This window comes from Amblyomma americanum, unplaced genomic scaffold, assembly GCF_052857255.1.
Source record: "Amblyomma americanum isolate KBUSLIRL-KWMA unplaced genomic scaffold, ASM5285725v1 scaffold_26, whole genome shotgun sequence".
In the NCBI taxonomy this organism is placed as follows: Eukaryota; Metazoa; Arthropoda; class Arachnida; order Ixodida; family Ixodidae; genus Amblyomma; species Amblyomma americanum.
The window spans coordinates 626,936-639,029 of NW_027526498.1; the positions used below are offsets into that span (position 1 = coordinate 626,936).

General features: G+C 45.7%; 1 non-coding gene and 1 pseudogene across 1 annotated transcript; both read right to left on the bottom strand.

Moving 5' to 3' along the window:
• Positions 1 to 1,440: 1,440 nt before the first annotated feature.
• Positions 1,441 to 1,514, bottom strand: TRNAW-CCA (transfer RNA tryptophan (anticodon CCA)). Its single transcript has one exon. It is a non-coding gene; the product is annotated as a tRNA-Trp (tRNA).
• Positions 1,515 to 3,662: 2,148 nt separating this feature from the next.
• LOC144112006 (uncharacterized) lies at positions 3,663 to 11,840 on the bottom strand (annotated as a pseudogene).
• Between the last annotated feature and the right edge of the window lie 254 nt (positions 11,841 to 12,094).

The window sequence follows — 12,094 nt, forward strand, 5'->3', positions numbered from 1 at the left end:
TAAGTGGATCATCATAGCGACCGACTACCTGACCCGCTACGCCGAGGCGAAAGCCCTACCGAACGGAACAGCAGCAGAAGTGGCCAAATTTTTCGTGGAGTGCATTCTTCTTCGACACGGCGCCCCCGATGTGCTCATCACGGACAGAGGAACAGCATTTACGGCGGAACTCACGCAAGCCATCCTGCGCTACAGCCAAACCAGCCACCGGAGGACAACTGCATACCATCCGCAGACCGACGGACTGACCGAGCGCCTGAACAAAACCATCGCCGATATGCTCGCTATGTATGTCGATGCCGAACATAAAACCTGGGATGTCATCCTGCCTTACGTCGTCTTCGCCTACAACACCGCAGTGCAGGAGGCCACCCAGATGACGCCTTTTAGGCTCGTCCATGGCAGGGATGCCACGACCACGCTAGACGCCATGCTGCCCAACGTTACAGAAGAAGAGAGCGTCGACGTTGCCGCCTACCTTCAACGCGCAGAAGAGGCTCGAAGGCTTGCCCGATTACGGATCAAAGATCAGCAGCGGTCCGACGCCAGACGCTACAACCTACGAAGACGCAACGCGGAATACAAACCAGGAGACCAAGTCTGGGTGTGGACACCCATTCGCCGCCGTGGATTGAGTGAAAAGCTTTTGCGCCGCTATTTCGGTCCGTACAAGGTTCTTCGTCGGCTGGGTGAACTGGATCATGAAGTCATCCCTGACGCAATGACTGCATCCCAGCGAAGCCGCGTACGACCAGAAGTTGTCCATGTAGTCCGTCTGAAGCCGTATTATGCGCGCTAAAGGCCGCTGCATTTCCATGCTCTATTTTCGCAAGATCCGTTTTTTTCCCTTACTAGTCGCATTATTTGTTTTAATGCATCGGGTCGATGCTTCTTTGAGAGGGGAGTAATGCCGCGAATATTTCCAGTGTTTGTTCGTTTTTCAAATCTGCCGCGACACCACCTTATCGCTTTGTTTGCGACGCAAGACGCGACTAGATTTATCTCGATTGATCGCAGCCAGGCAAAGCTGATTCTACGTTGTTCCGGAATGTTCTAGTAACTTTGCGCCCTTTATCTCGAATGTTCGCTATCAGCTTTAAATTGAGCACGGCCGACAGCGGCGGGCATTCTGTTCGACGACCGCCGAGCACGCTTGTCGCTTCGCCGCCGCCGAGTGATTCAGTCCATTTTGGGTGCAAGTCAGCCCAATAAACAGTTCTTTTAGAAGACCCTTTCGTCCGTCTTCATCGCTGCTTCGACTGCCGTCACCACTACGTGACAATATATATAAACTTATGAAGGGAGCCGACCGTCACCGAAACCAATGTGCATAAGGGAGATTTTTTATTTTTTTTAGTGTAGCGCTAATCAGTGGCATAATAATACTTCTATTAATCTATCGCTTAAAGATAACCTATAAAGCAGCAGAAAAAACAACCATGCCGCCGGTGGGATCCGAACCCACGACCTCCAAATATGGCGTCCGGTGCTCTTACCAACTGAGCTACGGCGACGGCTGTCCAATCTGCTGCTCTCGTGGGTATTTATATTTAATGTGTGTAAGCGAACATTGAGAGTATTCACCAGCGCCACCCTCGTCCATTGCGGCGGACGTAGCACGTCCTGCATTACCGCGAGTGTGACGGGGAACGTCATCTAACGGCGAGGGCGGAAACTGCGAGAGCCCTCTTATTCCACCTATGGTATCAAGACTGCCGGAACCGAGACCCTCGTTAAGCAATTAGCAGACAAGGTTAAGGAAATGAGGGACTCGTTTTTGACAAACATATGAAGGGAGCCAACAGACACCGAAACCAAGGTGCATAGGGAATTTTTTTAATTTTTTTATGTGTAGCGCTAATCAGTGGCATAATAATACTTTAATCTATCGCTTAAAGAAGATTACCTATAAATCAGCAGAAAGAACAACCATGCCGCCGGTGGGATCCGAACCCACGACCTCCGAATATCGCGTCTGGTGCTCATACCAACTGAGCTACGGCGACGGCTGTCCAATCTGCTGCTCTCGTGGGTACTTATGTTTATTGTGTGTAAACGAACATTGAGAGTATTCACCAGCGCCACCCTCGTCCATAGCGGCTGACGTAGCACGTCCTGTATTACCGCGAGTGTGACGGGGAACGTCATCTAACGGCGAGGGCGGAAACTGCCGTAGCTCAGTTGGTAAGAGCACCGGACGCGATATTCGGAGGTCGTGGGTTGTGATCACATCGGCGGCATGGTTGTTTTTCTGCTGCATTATAGGTAATCTTCTTTGAGCGATAGATTAATTATTATGCCACTGATTAGCGCTACACATAAAAAAAAATTAAAAAATTCCCCTATGCACCTTGGTTTCGGTGACTGTTGGCTCTCTTCATATGTTTGTCAAAAACGAGTCCCTTATTTTCTTAACCTTGTCTGCTATATATATATATATATATATATATATATATATATATATATATATATATATATATATGTGTGTGTGTGTGTGTGTGTGTGTGTGTGTGTGTGTGTGTGTGTGTGTGTGTGTGTGTGTGTGTGTGTGTGTTTGTGTGTGTGTGTGTGTGTGTGTGTGTGTGTGTGTGTGTGTGTGTGTGTGTGTGTGTGTGTGTGTGTGTGTGTGTGTGTGTGTGTGTGTGTGTGTGTGTGTGTGTGTGTGTGTGTGTGTGTGTGTGTGTGTGTGTGTGTGTGTGTGTGTGTGTGTGTGTGTGTGTGTGTGTGTGTGTGTGTGTGTGTGTGTGTGTGTGTGTGTGTTTTGCGGTTATAGCACGGCACATGAATCAGAATCTGCGACAAACCTCTGTCAGTCCGCAAGAATTGATCTGCGTTCTGAACACCCTATCATACACCGTGCGGCCGAATCTGTGCAACGAAAGAATCTTGTTTCATGTGTTCCTTAGGTTCGAATATTTGAACTTCATATGAACACGGAAAGACAAACTTGTTTATATATTTTATTGTACAGTTCATTTACGGCGATTTGTTGGTTGAACTGCGCCATTTTTAAAAACAACTAATATATCGGACTCTTGACGAGAAATTTATTTTAAACGTCAAACGCTTCCATTGAAACAGAAAAAAACATGTCTTGCTGCAAAAAGCGTTCCATTTATGGGTGCTTAAAGCAGTTTTGCTCTCTATCTCTCTGACTGCACTTGAGCAGTTGCCAACATTTCAGAGTTCATTTTCCTGGAAAAAAGAGTGCATCCTCTTGAAAACGCAAAACTTGATCACTTTAGCAGTTACTTCTCTGCAGTGAACATTACAACCGACTGCAGGCACAGAAGACTCTTCAAGCATGTCTAGTACCTCCCAGAACAGGTCAACAACTACAACGCGTTTCTCAAGGGATTTGTGAACAATGCTCTCCATCTTCTTTATCACTGTGTATAGTCTTAGCGACAGCTCGCGAAGGCGTCCGCTTGAACGACCTCAGGTCAGTCAAGTGCCCCTTGGCAACATATAACTTGGACTAGCGTGTTATGGAGCAGCCGTGAGCGTGACCTGGGAATCCTTAGAATGAATTGCCTTAGTTATCTTCTTATGCATATATCCTGCTAATTAATAGACAACCCTTTCTTCTAGTCCGGCTCTTTCATATCTATGGTCGCCCAGGTCATCACTTTCACCCGAAAGATAGCTGATACCACGAAGCTTCACAGTTTTTCTTCCACAGCGTTCCTGCGCTCCGCTGCAGCCTTTGCCTTTTCTACGAGGCTGTCATGCAGCGACACGAGGGCACTTTGAGCGGCTCCAGAACAGTACCCTTTCACTACATTCTTCACAGGAGCGAACAGGGACAAAAGCCTATAAATCTGGCTGAACTGTATGATCGTGGGATGGTCATCATCGGCGTGAAAAGAACCAACAATGCCAAATAATCTCTGAAAAAAACATGATAGCAAGGCGGGCGAATTGGTGATACATATTTAAAAATAACAGCGCGAAAAACGGGCACTAGAGGGTAGAAAACAAAGGGCAAGCGCTCTGAATATAGGCGAGCAGGCAACAAGCAAACAAAAAAACCACAAGGCATGTGCACTATGTAGGGTCAGGATAGGCAACCTCACTGTCACGCAGGAGCAGGGGTGGTTTGCAGATGCACTATCTTGGTTTCTTTCTCATTTTGTAGGCTGCTACGATTTCCCTGGTTAATTGATCGGAGTATTTATACAATATGTCACTATAGCACAAGGAACGAAAACATGATTGACTCTCTCGGCAATGATCAACCAAATTCGTGGAGCGGTTAGACTCTAATGAGTTTAGATGTTCTCTAGTCCCCGTTTTCTGCGCTGTTATTCTTTAAATCTGAAAAAAAAGAAGAAAGCAGGCGAAAAGTTTGTTAGTAATTGCCCCAGCTTAACTCTAATTGTTTTTCTTTAGAACACGCTGCCGCTTATACAATGCTACTTCAAGAAAATTGCGCTCTTCAGAACAGGCTGCCGCTTAGGCGGTGAACATTAAAACTCCTATGGACGAATTACGGAGGTTCAGAACGTCCGCCGAATGTCGAAGGAAGTTCCAGTGCCCATTGCGCTATACTGTGCTACTTCAAGAAAATTCAGCTATTTTCACCGTTTCATCACTGTGCACTCGTATGTGTTACCTCCAAGGGATCTTGGTTCAGCTTGGCCGTCAGCGAATAAGGCGCACCTGCTTTGTGCAGCTAATCGATTATGTCTTAATCCGATAGCAAGGTTGCTCGTACACAATTCTGTCGTTTGATTTGAAGCAAATACGAGCATGTTTCCTTGTTGGTGGTTGTGATCTGTTTCATCAAGTAGATGGAGGAAGCCATTGATGACCTGCCCGAAGAATACAATGATTATTACTGAGTCAAACCCTTGTGAAGAAAAAGTGTATATCACGACGAAAAACAACACAGAGCCCTAAGACTAAAATCACATTAAGGAAAAGTACCTGAATCTTCGGCGAGTTCACTCGGATCCATTCCGCAGGGTTTTTTGTATTCAGTGCACCGATAAGATCACTCATTCTTCTCTTAAAGGCCTCTGCTTCCTTCGTGTGGACGAGTCCTTCAAAACCCTCTGCAATGTAGACCTGCAGGCCAATGGCACTGCTCCGACTGAAGAGCTGCAGGGAAAGTATATGTTTGATGACACCACTCCCAACACTGAACGCGTTGAGATTTATTAAATTTTGTGTATTTTTCCATTGTAGCTAATCTGCACAGCAATTAAAATTACCGATTGGGCGAGTTGGTGGGACATGATTTGAAATTAATACCGCGGAATCAGACGAGGACATGAGAAGAAAAACACTGACGTCCGGACGCGCGCTGACCATCATCTTCTTCAAACAAAAGGAAACCACCCTCTACTGACGGGTGGCCGCAGCCACAATGTTGACCAGTGTGATGGAAGAATTGTGCTAGGGTGGGCGACATAGAAAAGAGACCAATGTAGAGGAAATACGTTCAATCAAAATTGCCAATTGGGCCAGTCGGTGGGACATGATTTGAAATAACCAGTATGGTCGTAACCTTCATCTATTAATTCACATAAACTTTTAAGCAAGCCTGCTCAATAGTTGGAATCGCAAAACCCAAGCAGCCCAGGTGATCGGCCCAGTATTGCAACAGGATGGTCCCATCCTGGTTCTTGTTGGGCCCGCTTTGCCAATAGGGTTCCAATGTTGGGCCATTTACTTGTGCTGCTTGGAAAGCAGCGATTATACCGCAGCTTTTGCATGCCTTACGTGACCTAAAATCATGTGCTTGTAAGGCTGTTGAAACGAAACCGAAACGATCATTTCCAGCACCATATCACTGACCACCGAAATGACAGTCGCTGCATACTTGTGCGGTTGGATAACTGCACCCAACACAAGTTGCGCACAATGTTTCCAGGTTCAGTTCCTTTCGTGGGATAGGTCGCTATAGATTGCACCTTTTCAAGCATAGGCACAAACATAAGAAACCGTCAATCTTATATGTCGACTTACTGAAGTTGCACGCCTAGCGCTGTTTTATTTCAACTATTATAAGAGTGCCAAATTCCTAGCCACCCATTCTCCCACCTAACTGATTTTGTATTGCTTCCAAAGAAATGGGGTTGAAGCAAAACATGCAAGGTAGGCATTTAAGGGCTTTAGATAGACGACTCATAGTGGGCGGAGGCACCATCTTCATGTCATAAATAAGCGTGTATAAGCTCGTGGGCTGGCTATCCTCAGCAATAAATAGTTTAACAACAACTCAGCATTGTAGCGCGAATGCCACATGCTGACTGATTTTCAGCTGTCTTAATGATCTCATGAACGCCAGGTGCTGCATAGGTGGGAGATCAACCATTACTCTTTCAATTCCTTTATCTTTAACCTTTGAGAGCGCTGCTTTCAGTGGCACGACCTTGCCGTGTTTTTTCTCCCGCATGGCAGTTGCTCGACCAGCTTTTCACTTCAAATTCTGCAGCTTTTGGCCATTCTTATAGGTGCTGTCGTTTTCTTCCTAGCGCGCACCTGTCTTCGCTAACGCAAGCAACGCGCACAGATTAGCTCCTTAGAAAAAGCATAAGAGTGTTTGTGATGAACAGCAATGTTTGTATTTACCCCTGCACAGATATTTAAGCCATCTGTTTCCATCATAACGTTTTCAAGGTCAGTGACAGGAGCTACAACTTTGAACAGCTGCTTGTGCAGCTTGTTGTAGCCGTTTACGAAGCAGCTACCATCTTCTTCGACGACAGCAGCCTTGGGAATCACTAGACGGCTTACTGCAGCTAGCTTTGCGCAGTAGAAAACTGCCCACACCTTCCCAGTTATTTCGTCCTTTATAATTTCATGTTGCCACTCCGTAGACGGTAGAATCGCAGTCACCAGATCACCAATCGTCAGTGCAGTCGACGTAGTACTGGTTTCCGCCAAGCGGGAAAGAGGCATATCAGCTCATTCGGGATGACTGCCTCTACGCAAAGCACGCCTGTGGAGGACGTACTGTCGCTGCAAGGATCTTCACACTTATCAGTCTGCATGACAGAACGTGTTTTTGGTGACTTTGGCCTGTATTTCATAATTTTTGGCTTTGAGAATCGGTCTGAAAGGCCAGGAAAAAGTGGAGGGGACGGCCCCGGGCACTAGCGCTCAGTTCCCACGGGGAATGCGGACCTCTCGCCCGTTCACAATATGCGTGTACTCCTTGATAATATCTTCATGCTCAAAATGACGCTCCCATACCTTAGACGAGTGAGAGGGCCGCCTGTCCTCGCTATGCAACATCTGTGCCACCTTTTAAATTCGCTTTCATCGCGAGGCGATTTGAAAAAAAACTAATGACTGGTAGCATAGTTTCTCCTGCCACTTTTGCAGCTGAACGCAAAGCAGGATGGTATGTTTGCCTCTCGCTTGAAGTCACTAAGTGCACATATTTCCACACAAAAACGTTTTCACAACACTAGCAAGACCACCACACGAAAAAATAGCTTGAAAATCTGACTTACCTGTCGTAACTGCAGTGAGCGAAACTCCCGGGACAGCAGACGATGTAGGAAAGCTCTACTGCAGCGGCACTGGTTCCCGCGACCACCACTTCAGCCACCTCCCGAGCGGAGCTGTGAAACTGAAACTGTTTAAGAACGTTGCTTCCTGATTATCACTAACTGCGGCCTACCTTCCGGATCATTTGCGTGACTTCATATGGCGCTTGTGAAGGAGTTTTGCCTACGCGAGAGCGCGTGCTACGATGGGGTGTTGTACGGACAGCGCAGTGGCCTAACTGCCCTCTTCAAGACAAGAGTCTAACCGCCACGTGATACAGGAATGTGTTGTAGCCCGTGCTTCTTTATGGAGGGTGGTACAGCAGTATTTCCAGGTGTGGGAGGGCGGAGATTTTAAGCGAGCATTCGTTATCCTCACGGCTGCTTTGAGCGTCTGGTGGTAGTTGCTGGTACTTTTGTGCTCTAGCGCAGTTTGTGTGAGGCTGTTACGTCACAGCGCCGTAGCCGTGCTCTTTCGCACGGGCGCCGTAGTGGGGAGCTTTTAAGCTTCCTTACGGAAGTGTTGTTATTCTCTTGGGGATGTAGAGTTCCTTCCCCAGTGGCCCTGCCTTTTGGTGACCGTTTCAGACGGGCTCGTAAGGGTTGTTTTTAGGTCGGCCTCGTTCGTGTAGCCAGGTCGTAATTCTCGTGTATTGTCGGTTATTACGATAGCATAATGCATGCCAACAGCGCAACCATTCACACACAATATCTATATAAAGAGCGTTTCATCTAAGTCTTTACATAATTTTAAAAAATGGGCTCTTCGAATTGGAATAGCGTTTTTTTCGGCATTACACTGTCAGCGGTGAAGTACATCAGAATACGGCTAAGGCGCGCTAACTAGCAGGCTGGTTAACTAATAATGAAAAGTTAAATTTTTAACTGACCGTAAGGCTTCTTAATTACTGAGAACCTTGTATATTCCCCTAATTAATGTACATACCAGTTTTTAGAAATTCGAAAACGCTGTTACCTTCGGTGCTGGGGTCGAAAAATTTTGGTGTTTTCCACGAGTTACTCAGACTGGAGAGAATAGCTGCAAAAGCATGCCTATAAGCGCATGCATTTTGCAAACCTTTTCTTTTTTTCAATTTAGCATGTGGTTCTTGATGTTATAGAAATTAAAATGATTCCACATCTGTTTGTCGAGTTGATCTCTATGAAAGTACAGGTGCGCCATACAGCTTGACAAAAACTAGCTCGCACACACGTGACTAAACGAATTTGCTGTACAGTACATAAACGCTCAACCCGTTTCATAAACAACACGCATTAATTCACTAGCGGATTTAGTTTTCAAGCTACGCATGGAATTTTAGTGCATGTGACAGCCGTTTGTAATACACCGCTATAGACTATAAGGCACTTTATAGAATCAAGTTAATTTTATTTTTTATTATTTATAGTGCCGTCAAAGACCCACAAGGGGTATGAAATAAGGAGGGAAAACCTCATTATACACTCAGAGAGAACACAGCACACAAAACGTGGGGGATATACTGATGCCAAAGTAGCACAAAAAGCATCAACACTATTAGTAGACGCTACATCTCTTGGCAGCTCATTTCAAAGTTTAATGGCTAGAAAAAAAGGCCAAAAATTGAACAAGATAATCCTAAAATGCGGTAAATATATTTTGAATGAGTGCTCGGTGGTTTGAGATATATGCGAAGAAGATCATAGCTATTCTAGTCGGAAAGTGGTAGGGCTGTGAAACAGTTTTAAAACGTATACAGAAGCAAAGAATTGCGTCTTCTTTGCTGCAGTGCTTAAAGATTCAAAGAGTTTCGGAGCTGTTTATTACGGTCGCGAATGCAGCTGCTTGTTACAAAACGAATCGCACGGTTCAGTAATGATCCGAGGGATTGTGTTAAATAGGCCTGATGCGGATTCCAAATACTAGAGACATATTGCAGCTCCGGTCGGGGTCAGTTTCAGATGCGGCCATGTAGAGTGTTTTTCGAATCAGTCCAAGAGTTTTACTCGTTTTGCTGATAGTGTATTCAATATGCTGATCCCATTTTAAGTTAGCTGTCATAATGACTTCGAGGCATTTAAACTGATTTACCCCCTAAATCGAAGCACTGTTGATACCTTAAGAAAATGATAGCGACGTGTAGTGAATGTTATTACCTTGGCTATGTTGAGATTAATCTGCGTTAACCACATGTCACACCATGATGATAATGAATCGAGATATTCGTTTAAAAGAATAGAATCGTTAGCCTCTTTAATCTCACGATAAATGATAGAGCCATCTGCATAACGACGAATTTGAGAAGAGGTATTGTAGTGTATATCATTTGTGAACCGATATCATTTGTGAACCCAGGATGTGAACAAAGCGTTTTCCAGACTCAAGAAGAAAGCAGGGGGCTGCGACCAAACTGTTCAAAATCAAGGTCTTTTTTGCAGCAGAAAAATACAATGATCTAGAAGTGAGAGCGGAAGAATTAGCGATGCAGTGCTATGTTCGCAGATTCCGATACAGGCAGTGAAGGACGGTATTTTATCACAGACATGTTGAGAGGACTAGAGTCGAATGAAGCGCCGCCACGATGACGAAGGCACCACCACGATGACGCAACACGTGCCGGTTCGGTGCACGCGAGCTTGTGTCGGCGCAAGAATATGTAGCCGCGATATTGTCCTGTAGAAGAGCAGACAGAAGCGTGCACATCGTAGAATCGTAAAGTACGTAGTGCCTTAGTAGACCTATAGTTAAGAGTTGTTGGGTGAGCTGCAGGGAATCTAGCCGCGACCGGGTAGGAATTGTGACATTATTACGTCAATGTAACAAAATGTGTACTTAGAAAACAATACATTCACCGATACTTCGCTGAAAAGGAGTCTTATGTTCGCCTGGTGAACATTTTCGGCCGTTGTGTTCTCAAAACATACCGTTTGGGCAACAGAGCAGGCGCTTATTAAAGCACTGAAGAAAAAATACATAACGCAAAAAGACTAGCGAGAGGGACACCGCGCCAGCATGACAATTCATATATGCAGTGAAGAAGCTCATTGGGTCCACTACAATGTCGCTCTCACGCGACTCCTTTATATTCCCCCGTTCGCAATATGTTCAGGTTTTCTCATTGGCCAGGGATAGTTATTAAACATAGAAAAGTGTGTAGCGCCGACCAAAGTTCACCGTTCGGTGAAATGCCACAACCTGTTCATATTGAAGAGTGAAGAGAAAGATAGGATGCAGAACTGGCAGATCGGGGACATCCGTAAGCATAAGTATCCGTACCTTTCGAAATGAGGAAACACTTGAAAATGCAAAGCGGTCCGCGGCCCAAGAGTCCAGAACCATAAGAAAGCATACTGATTGTTGCAGCACCTGTCGTGCACCCTTTTCTGAATGCGGAAGAAATCCGCGACGAGTTGTCGCTTGATATTTCTACTTTGACAGTACGCCGCGCTTGAAAGCAGCTGGGATTCTAAGTTAGGCCGCTGCAGAAAAGCCTCTCCTCACTGAGCGACAGCGCCACCAATGCCTGCACTTCGCACAGGACCACAAGCAGTGGTGCACATAAGAATGGCACTAAGTAATTTCTTCTGATGAGTGCACTTTTTGCACCCGGTGGGATCAACAGCGCCGGGTGTGCCGGCCCTTGAATTCCAGGTAAACTTCTGAATGTCATAGAGAAATTTGGGACTTTGCATACGCCGAAAGATTGTGTCGACCTAATTATCGAAATTATTCCCGCAAATAGACTTGATTAATATTCTCTATTAAAAAATAAAGCACTGCCAGCCACAACAATGTGAAGAAGCAACTTCTCATTATCATCAATACGAACATGCGTGTTTTTATGCTGTTTGCGATATGGTATGATTTAAAGGCATAGAATTACTGCTGTAAATTCTTATTTACCTTTCTATAAAACAGTTTTACAAATCTTTTGCCGGTATATTCAGTTTCCTTTAAAATTGCAGACACCAAACTGGCTATACTCAGAGCGTACTTTCATGTGGCCGGTGCGCAGTCTTCGTGTGGGCTGCCGTGAGGAAGGGTGGGCTCGGACCTCTTGTCCGCATTTATGGGAAGTTCACAGACTCCTCTAATAGTTCTCTGCTGCAAGACACCATTCTTCCACTTGTGCCAGATGGACCCTTCACCGATGGCTGCTCCTCTTCCAGCAGAGCAAAGGGGCTTTTGCACATCGCACGTTACGTGACCATCTTTCTTGAAGGTCTTGGCTAGCGCACGCTGCAGTGGCCCCCGAATGCAGCGGACACAAATCCCGGAAATGCAGGGGCACGCAAGAAATCGTACCTGTCTGTACGAAATTTGTCCAGGGCAAAAGCGCACGCGCTGTGTAGCGCCATTCGTGAAGAGTGGGAAGTCCTTCAAGCTAACCGCGAGCATATCATCTCTCTTAAAAGTTCTATGCCAAAAACGCAGCCGGAGACCACTTCCCCGGGCAGTCAATTCACCCTAAATTTACAGGGACCACAGAGGGCACATTGCGTCAATGCTGTTTTCTTTGTGACTCTGAAGAATGCACAAATTTTTGCTCTTTCGTGTCGAACCTATGAGAACGCAGATATCTGCTCGCATTGTTTTTTTCCCCATCTAATGT